The sequence below is a fragment of the Pteropus vampyrus genome, unplaced genomic scaffold (assembly GCF_000151845.1).
Source record: "Pteropus vampyrus isolate Shadow unplaced genomic scaffold, Pvam_2.0 Scaffold311, whole genome shotgun sequence".
Classification (NCBI taxonomy): domain Eukaryota; kingdom Metazoa; phylum Chordata; class Mammalia; order Chiroptera; family Pteropodidae; genus Pteropus; species Pteropus vampyrus.
The window spans coordinates 1163670-1170692 of record NW_011889092.1 but is presented as its reverse complement, the minus strand read 5'-3'; the positions used below and the strand labels follow the sequence as shown (position 1 = coordinate 1170692).

General features: G+C 48.1%; 1 protein-coding gene across 1 annotated transcript in view; it reads right to left on the bottom strand.

Moving 5' to 3' along the window:
- FCHSD2 (FCH and double SH3 domains 2) overlaps positions 1–6672 on the bottom strand; it is a 241716-nt gene extending 235044 nt beyond the window's left edge. Inside the window, exon 1 of the mRNA XM_023521654.1 lies at positions 6510–6672. The gene's annotated coding sequence lies outside the window, so the exon portion shown is untranslated. The remainder of the gene's footprint in view (positions 1–6509) is intronic.
- Positions 6673–7023: the final 351 nt, after the last annotated feature.

Sequence of the window (7023 nt, the reverse complement as noted above, 5' to 3'; positions counted from 1 at the left end):
AATCTTCAATACCATGTCCATTTCTCACTAAGGCCTTATGATCAAAGTTGACTGTGGAGTAATTAAGAGAGGATCTCTGTGGTGAGGGGCAAGCGCGGAGGTTCTGGTGGGAGGGCAAACACACCTGGACTTCATTTTGGAACTCTGCTCAGGGTTTTTGATGGGAAGTTCAATTCTCAGCTGAATCTGGGTTTCAATCATTATCCCAAATAAAGAGCGAAATGCACAACATTGTACCTATAGTTAACTATACTGTGTTATGCACTTGAAATTTTGTTAAGAGGGTAAAACTGATGTTAAATGTTCTTACCACAATTTTTAAAAATACAAAAACCCTTCCTCCCTCCCCATCGCTGCCAAAGTGCCACTGCAGGCCGATCTAGCCCAGGCAGAGATGGCCTTGGAAGATTGTCTTGCCAGAAGGAAGTTGTGGCTGTGAAGTTAGCATTCTGGCCTGACCATGAATGGATTTTTTAAAAAGATACATTAATCAGGGTCTTTTTGGTAGCAAGTCATGGAAATCCATCTTGAAAGTGTTAAGCAAATCAAACAAACAAAACCAAAAAGTATGAAAGGTAAGGGAGGAATTATTGGCTTACATAAATGTGGAGCCCAGGAGTAGATCTAGCCAGCTTCAGGAATGGCTAGATCTAGACACACAAGTCAAGTCACCAGGAATCTGTCTCCATCTCACCACTCTGCCTTCCTCTGTGTTGACTTCCCTCTCAGCTTACTCTCCCCAAGTGGTGGCAAGATGGCCTCCAAGAGCTCCATCCTGACATCATCAGTCCTACTGTAAAGAGCTTACCTTCTCAATAGTTCTGAGGGTAAGTCACATGGGGCAGACTGGTTACTTCCCCAACCCTGGAGTTGGGGGATGGGTCAGTCACACAGGAACTCTTTGAACTGGGAGCGCAAGCAGTAAAGTCCCTCAAAGGAAATCGAGGTGCTGATACCAGAAATAAGAATGGTGAAACAAAAGTCTGAAAAATGGAGATATGCACCCTGCGAAGTGAACTCAGGAAACTGTCACCAAAAAAAAAAAAAAAAAGAGAGAGAAGGAAGGAAAAAAGAAAACCAAACTTCCTTGTGTGACCCCAGGCTGGGAATTAATCCAGCCTTAAAGGACACATGATTTATTAAGAAACTAGAGTGTCTCCAGGAAGGGGAGAGGTGGACTGGGGCAGATACCCTTAGATGACTTGGGGCCCAACTCCTTCCCCTTTTAGCCTTAGCTTTGGCGACAGGATTTCCTGGAGCTGGAGCTGGTGCTGTGGAGCTGGCTACCAGACAAGCACTGAAATCTCTGGTCAGGGCCACATGCTTCTAGAAAGGAGAGACAGTTGCAAGGAGTACAGCCCCAGGAACAAAGAGGAGGTTGCTGAATTGTGGTTAGAGCTACCCACTGAAACGTTACAGGATGGCGGTGGGAGACAGGGAGAGAAGTGGTCAAAAATTAAGAGGTTTTAGGCTCTGGCAGTAAGAATCAAACATGAATTCAAGGCTGCAAATAATGCTCCCATCTCTGTGCAGGAATGACCAGTGCCACTTCAAGGGTTATGCAATGATAAGGGGAGGTGCCAGGATTCATATGACTTAGAGAAAACAGGAAAGAGACAAGTGCTCCCATATGTGTTAACAATGAAGAGACCTGCTAGAACAGATAACCATGGGTGCAGCCAATAGGGAAACATTACTGACAAAAAGCAGAATTCCCAGAAGACTGGATTCTCTATGCTGTATCTTTTCCTTCTCTACTCTTCCCCACCCTGCTCTCTGCCCCAGAAAGCTCACTATTAGACTTAATTAGCAGAATTAATTAAGTGCTTCTGGCTTCTGGTTGGATTCTGCCAATGGGGAGTCCCAGCTGGAGACCCAGGGAAAGGAGGAGAGTGAGGTCAGGGTATTTATTCCCTTGACTCCCTTGTAATGGCAGAGCTGGCCCTGTCCCTCAACCAAAGGTCACTGCTCCTCTCAAAGAGGCTAACTCCACATGACTCTTTCTCATTTCAGGTTCCAGTAACTGCTCCCCTCCCCCACCTGTAACCTGGAGGTGATGACAGCTCACTGTTACTAGCTCCAGATTATTGCACTTGAGATTCCCCTACACTTTGTAAATAGTCTCTTTATAAATAAAACCACCTTTTTCCATTTTTGTTGAGTGGGTCATCTGTTGCTTGTTGGGACTCTGAATGGTCCCTGAAATTCTCCTTGTTAACTAAGTGGGAGGAGAAAGAGGGGGAGGTGAGTGGGGCCATATTCAGAGAATAAGAAGGAGCAGCAGAGCTCTGGGTGGAGGAGCCAGTACCCACCAGAGCCAATCTGAAGCTCAAGCTAAAGTGCTGGGCATCCTCTCTTCCACTGAGGAGAGTCTGGTACCCAGGAGGATTGGCACTGCTGGCACCTAACAGGTCCCTAGACTTGCTGGTCAGACTGAGGGGCAAACTAATGAACGCAAAGGACTCCTGAGTTTGAAACAATCTCACATTTATTTTCACTGTGACCAGGAAGGCCATTTGTGGCAGAGAGACCTCTGAGGAAGCTCAGTAAATGCATCATTTTTTTTCCCTTTACAGGAGGAGATGGGGAGCTTGGAGCTGAGGCACACAAGGATCTGTCTAGTGCTGGGCAGGGGTTAGTCAAAGATATGCGGATGGGGCTTGTCTCGGAGGGCGGAGGAGGTGAGACAAAGGATAGAGGCTGAAAATTCCACCAGCTCTCCAGGCCCTTTTTAATCCGAATGCTTCTACATTTTAACCAACACTGGCTCCATGTTTCTCTCCCATGTTTCTCTCCACCATCAAAGTTGAATGTGTGTGTGGAAGATGGGCAGAGAGAGTAGAGGCATTGAGAGGTTCCCTTGAAGAGAATGCAGAGGGACTTCTTCCACTGGATGCTCACTGAGCTAGACTCATCCTGGTGCTAGTACTGGAATAAAGAGTGGCAAGAAAGTGAGGCTGTGGACAAGGAGGGCCTGGGCCAAGTTCCTATGAGACTGAGGGCGTTTGTGAACATAGAAAGTGGACCTGAGAGTTCTGAAGATAAGAGGCCCAAGGAACAGCCTATATCAGCATGCTTGTCAGGACCAGGATATGGTGGGCCTGGGAGGAAAATGGGACTACCCCTCCTACCTCCTCATACTCCCCATGGCTCCATGTGAAAGAGTGTGAAGGTTAGAGGAGGGCTGGAACCAGATGGCCAGCAGCCACTGGGCCAAGCAGTGGGACTTCTAACTTGGAGGAGGGGCTGGGGTCAGACAAATGGTAGGGACAAATGAAGGCCAGGCGGCCCCTATCTGTGGGAGTGCCTGGCAATGAGGGGGCCCAGATAGAGCCAAATAGCACCTAAGAAACCACATATATGCCCTTGTGGAGACTACCACACTGCAGAGGCCTCTGAAGCAGAGAGAACCAGAATAAAGCCAGGGATCCCTCTTTAACTGCAGAGTGAAATCAGGTTGGCAAAAGATCTCATCAAGCTTCCTGCCCACCACCAGAAGTTAATGACCAAAAAAGGGCAGAGTGTGTCACAGGCATGCCATGGTCTAGCCCCACACCAAGCCATTGTAGTCACAATTCTAGCCTGGGTGGGGTAAGAGGATTGTTTTTAACTGAATGGAAGATTAAAGTTTTAAACTAGACTGGTCTAAGATTTAATACCTAAACAAGACCAGAACGTTATATGAACTCTACCTGTGATGTTGAAAATGAGGAAAGAGTAAAGGGAGTGACTAGTGACCCAGAATTGCTTCACATGTCTACGACAACATGTTGAAACTCTTCAGCAACCAGTCGCATTAACAAAATGGCCACGGGCCTCCCATCTCCATAGGGCACATCCTACCAACCTGAGCAAGAGAGCATCTCTGAACCAGGATGCCTGCAAAAGTCCTGAGATTCACTCTGACTGGACCATCCTGGATGACAAGGCCACCCCCTGTGCAAATCGCTGTGGCCAATGGATGGAACGTGCTGATTGGTCAAGCTTAGGTCATCCTTCCGCCCCTGGAATTGGCGTCCGTGGAACCACAGCATTCCCCAGAGGGATGTGGGGACTTCAGGGAAGAAGGAAGGGAAGATGAATTTGGGGAACTACTGCATTGGGGGTTTTCTCATTCACTCTTCAGAGAGTTTAAAGTCTCTGCCCCAGGATGGAAGAGTGACTAAAACTAAAATTCAGGTGTTTTATAATGCCAAGTATAATAGCCACGGGCATACTTAAAGACAAGGTTAAATGTTGGGTAAGAGTGGCAGAGCAGAATGAAACATCCCTGCAGTAAGAAAAAGCAGGGGAAAGAGAGATGTGAGATGGATGAGGGCTCCCGGCCTGAAGGCTGGGAGGGGCGTCACAATGAGTGAGTGGGCTGCTTCAGAGAGCAACGCCATGTCTGATGGGGATTTTCTGAAGTGAAATTGTGAAAGTGAAAGTGAAAGAAGCCACAAAAACAAAAACAAACCCAAACTCTCTCCTGTTTCCATATGAAAACCATCAGTTAAAAAGTCAGTTCCTACTCTACAGACCAGAGTAGGGAGACATGATGACTAGATGCAGGTGGTACCCTGGATTGGATCCTGGGACAAAAGAGGACAGTCCTAGAAAAACTGGCGAAATCCAATTAAAGTCTGGAGTGTAGTTAACAGTAATTACCAATGTCAGTTTCTTAGTTGTAGTAAACGTACCCACCGGAATGGAAAATGTTGACAACAGAGGAACCTGTGTAAGGAGTACACAGGATCTCTCTGCCTGTCATTGCAAGTTTTCTATAAATCTAAAATTATTCCCAAATTAAGTATGCTTTTTAAAAAGTCGATTTCTCATGGTGTAGGGTCACTTTTACTGTGTGGAGAAGCACCACATCTGGGATCATTCATCTGTCTCTAGGTATCGTGGCATCCCAAATTCAGTATGGAGGCAGTGGGAAGAGCCAAGTGCCAGCCACAACTTCTCCAGGATCCTGTGAACAGGGCATGCATGGATGAGATAGAGTCCATGATGCACTTAGCAGAGGGCTTGGCACATAACTAGTGCCCAGTGGAGGTTAGCAGTCTTCACTCTGCCCATATCTGGAGATGTTATAATGTACCTGCCTTTTCCCCTTGGCCTCCTACATCCCCAGGCCACTCTTCCCTGTGTCAAGGAGGTGAAGTGAATTGTTTAGCTGCTTAGTGGAGCTCTTCCACAAGCTGAGAACCCCAGCCCTAAAGCCTCGACATCTTTGGTGCAAGTTGACTCTGCCTTGACTCCTGTCATGTGTGTGGACAACTGAGATGACTCTGTGCTGGGTTCTGACCTGACTGATTTCATTTCATCCTTAAGTCAACCTTGGAGGGTAGAGATCACTGTCTCCATTTCGCAGATGGGGAAACTGAGGCCACAGAGGCTGGTATTTGCTTTTTCTCAGAGCAGCCTCCTGAGACAGATAAGGCAAACAGCATCAATAACTCTGGGACAAGGTGAGCTGAAAAGCAGAAAAACTTGGAAGTTCTGAGGAGCTTAGAGAAGAAGGTCACCTCTGTGTCAAAGAGTCAGTAGATTTTGGAGCTAGGAGGGACTCCAGGAAGAAGGGGATAAAGAAAACATTCAAGAGGAGAAAAAAGTGAGAGCCTGGCACTAGGGTGGAGTACTTAGAAATCCAGCAGTTCACAGGCAGTCTGTCTGGGTGTGCTGGAATCCATGATCCATGCAGAGAGCAGGTTGGTACCATAAGCAGAGGGATTGGAGGGACCCCATGGGGCTCCCTACATCCCACTCCATGGGCCCTACCTCCCCTTCGGGATCTCCTCCAAAACTAACATTAGCCTTTCGTCATTTGTAGCTAAGGACTGCCCAACCCAAGTCTTCTTTGTTTCTGCTGGAAGGAGGTCCCTGCTGGGGCCTTTATGGGTCCGTGCTGAGAGGACTCAAAACAGGGCAGAGATGGGAGAAACAATTTAGTATTTATTTTGTGCCAAGCCTTAAAATGGGCTGTGGGAACAAGCTGACTCAATCCCCTTTCCTTAGGATCACTCAGGCCAGGGACTATGCTGACTGCCATGTGCAGTGTGGTCAGCTAGTCCATGAGGAACAGGGCCCCAGGACTGCAGGTGCCCAGAGGAGGCCCCAGCTTCTTGGTGGAGAGGGTGGGGGTGGGGGGGGAAATCTCTAGCCAGACCTCGCCAACCTGTTAGTAGAGCAACCAACATGGTCAGCGGTCTCAGTGGAAAGGAGAACCCCATGTTCTATCTCTGGCTGCCTCTCCAGGAAGAGAATCAGATTCAGGAAGTGGTGGGCCCCTGCCCGAGGCCCATAGGGTAAACCAGGCCTCCCCCACCTAGGGAGCCCTCTTTCTGCAGGAGGGTTGTATCTTGGCAAGGCCCCATAGTGGTGCTCAGCAGGAGTCCGTCTCTTAGCAGATGTGAGGGCCTCTCTCTATTCCAGGTGACCTCTATAGCCATGCTGTGGGTGTGATCTGTAAACGTACAATTTGCCAGCTGTCTGGAACCAGACCAACCCAACAGGCTTATTCTTACCTCACATGCTTGGGCTCGTGACACCAAAGGGCAGGACTCTCTCAAGTGCTCTGGCTACTTCTCCAAGGCCATGCAAAGTGCTATAGTCCTCTGGGTCTGTAGCATGAATTTCTACAGAGTAGCAGGGAAAGGGCCGTCTCTGTGACGGTGGGAATGCAGGCAATGTGTTTATGTGCTCGTAATCGTGAGCCAGTACTTTGGGGCCTTTCTCAAGTAAACATTCTTTTTATTCTTTCGAGATGAGTAAGAAGGGGTCAAGGTGATTCCCTGTTGGCAGAAATCCCATGATTTCAGGGAAGATGGCCTAGAGACACCGCGAGTCACATGTGACACTGAGCTCTGTGGAGGAAACTGCGGTAGGAGTCTCCATAGTCTCAGTAGTTCTCAGCGTCTTAGATGAGATATGGAAGGAAAAATCGTGAGGCTGGGGGAAGGGTGGATTCTGTCATGGGGAATGTAGGACCTGAAATTATTGCTATAGGTGGGTAGATGGATGGGACACTCATGGACAGAG